This window comes from Penaeus japonicus, unplaced genomic scaffold, assembly GCF_977035675.1.
Source record: "Penaeus japonicus unplaced genomic scaffold, GWHDUDI00000001_assembly GWHDUDI00000010, whole genome shotgun sequence".
Classification (NCBI taxonomy): domain Eukaryota; kingdom Metazoa; phylum Arthropoda; class Malacostraca; order Decapoda; family Penaeidae; genus Penaeus; species Penaeus japonicus.
Window position 1 is genome coordinate 6,974,475 of NW_028234412.1, and position 2,500 is coordinate 6,976,974.

Genomic DNA, 2,500 nt, shown 5'->3' on the forward strand with positions numbered 1-2,500 from the left:
TTTTCTCCCTTTCTATTCCTCTTTCTCCTTCTCTTTCTCTCCTCCTCTCTACAATACGCACGTACATACACACACACGTACCAAAATCCCGCCTGGCATACCCCTACCTCCCCCCCTCTCTCTCCTTTCTCCTACTCCTTTTTGCTCTTCTCCTTTTTCCAAACTTGAGACAGAGAGAGAAAGGACGAAGGACAGAATAAGAAAGCGAAGGAGACATTAGGAGAGGGAGAAGAAAGGAGTAAAAGAGAAGGATAGCTACTAGGAGGGAAAGAGGGAGGGGGGAGGGCTGAGGGGAGGAGCGAGAGGGGGAGGGCTACTAGGAAGGGGAGGGGGAGAAGGGGGACTTGGTTGGGGGGTGAGAGGGGGGGAGGGGCCTGACACTCCCTCCTGGCGGCCACGGTCAAGGCTACACACGGCTCAGTCTGTGTACACCCTTGAACGCGCGCATACTCACTCACTCGCTCACCCACTCACTCGCTGGCTTGCTCACTCGCTCACCCCCTAATTCACTCACTCACTCACTCGCTCATCCTCTGACTCACTCACCGACTCAACTTACTCTAGGTCTTCCCTAGGTGTTCTCCGACAGGTATTATACGTGTGTTCTTCAATCTCAAGAACGCACCCGCCTCACTGAAAATTCTCAAACAAAACGAGTGAGCTTTGTGAGTTACGCCATGTTTATGACAAAGAATGAAACACCTTTAAGGTCTGATACACACTCTGGTCTTCCGACTCACTCCAGCTGGAGGTCGAGTGACTGCCTCTCGCTTTTGCCTTGGCAGGGGACCTCACCCGCTCGCACAGACGTACCCTACTCGGCCCTTTCGTTCCCCACTCAAAAATAATAAAAAATGGGTAGAACGATATTAAAACGACAAAAACAAGACTATCCATCCATCCATCCCATCCCATCCCATCACATCTGTCACTTGTCAAAGTCAAAGTCTCTCTCTTTCTCTCCAACTTTCTCTCTAACTTCTGGTATAGGTGATGTGGACCCGTGATGGGATTATCGGCGGGGCAGTGAGTATGCTGCATGTTCCTTTTGATATAACTTTATATCAATTGATAATCAATCAATTTCTCCCTTTATCATTGAACACACACACACACACACACACACACCTCAATCAATCAAAAAGTGTCGTCCTCCTCTCTATTTCCTCATCATCGAGGTCACACTCCGCAGAGCGGAATAGGTCAAGGAGGAGGAGGAGGAGGAGGAGGAGGAGGAGGAGGAGGAGGAGGAGGAGGAGGAGGAGGAGGAGGAGGAGGAGGAGGAGGAGGAGGAGGAGGAGGGAAGGAGGAAGGAGGAGGAAGAGGAGGAGGAGGAGGAGGAGGAGGAGGAGGAGGAGGAGGAGGAGGAGGAGGAGGGAGGGGAGAGAGGAAGAAGGAAGAGGAGGTAGGGGAGAGAGGAAGGGGGAAGAGGAGGTAGGGGAGAGAGGAGAGGAGGAGAGGGGGGGAGGAGGAGGAGGCGGAGGAGGAAGAGGTGGAAGAGGAGAAAGAGGAGGAGGAGGAGAAGGAGAAAGAGGAGGAAGAAGAAGAGCAGGAGCAGCAGCGGCAGGCGCATGAGTAGCCCGCGCCTCGCATACCGACCGTCACCGAGGCCTCTCAAGGAAGCAATATCGAAAGGGGTTACGGTCGGGATAACACGCTCGGGTGCGGAAAAACCGGCCCCCCTCTAACCCCCTCCCCCTCCCCCTTCCCTACCCCACCCCACCCCCCGCAAAAAAAGGGAAGAGAAAATAGAGTAATTGGCAACGCGGGCCGGCGGTCGGGCAGGTGGGCAGACAAGGTGAACATCCCCCCAGGCTGTCCCATACCGGCCATTCCTGCGTTCCGTGTTGCCGCCGCCACTGCCGCCGCCGCCGCCGCCGCTGCCGCCGTCGCTGCCTCGCTATCCGGGCCACACCTCCTTCTCTCTCTCTCTCTCTCTCTCTCTCTCTCTCTCTCTCTCTCTCTCTCTCTCTCTCTCTCTCTCTCTCTCTCTCTCTCTCTCTCTCTCTCCTCCTTTTTACCGGCTACGCTTTTACGTTCCTGGTCGTTTGCCCGGACGCTAATTCTTTCTCTCTCTCCGTAACTCTTTCTCTCTTTTTCTTTCTTTCTTTCTTCCTTTCTCTCTCTCTCTCTCTCTCTCTCTCTCTCTCTCTCTCTCTCTCTCTTCTTAATAGACCTGTCGTTCTCCCCCTCTCTGCTTGTGTGTGTTCTCTCCCTTCCCGCCATGTTGTACCCGGCCACACCTTCTACTACCAAAGGTCGGGTCTACGCTCCATTTCAAACGCTCCCTCTCGCGTATCCGGCTCCCATACCCGTCTTTTCAGTCCTTCTGCTGTTTGTTTTTCTTTCTTTCTTTCTCTTTCTTTTTCTTTCTTTCTCTTATTTTCTATTTCTTTTTCTTATTCTTTCTCTTTCACTCCGTCTCTCTCTCTATCTATCTCTTTCCCTCCCTTTTTTGTCTTCGTTCCTTCCCATTCTTCGCCTCCTCCTTCCCCTTTCT

The 2,500-nt window shown here is 53.0% G+C and overlaps 1 protein-coding gene across 42 annotated transcripts in view; it reads right to left on the minus strand.

Moving 5' to 3' along the window:
- The window catches only part of kst (spectrin beta chain, non-erythrocytic 5 kst), a 286,833-nt gene that overhangs the window by 96,712 nt on the left and 187,621 nt on the right, over positions 1 to 2,500 (minus strand). The window lies entirely within an intron of this gene.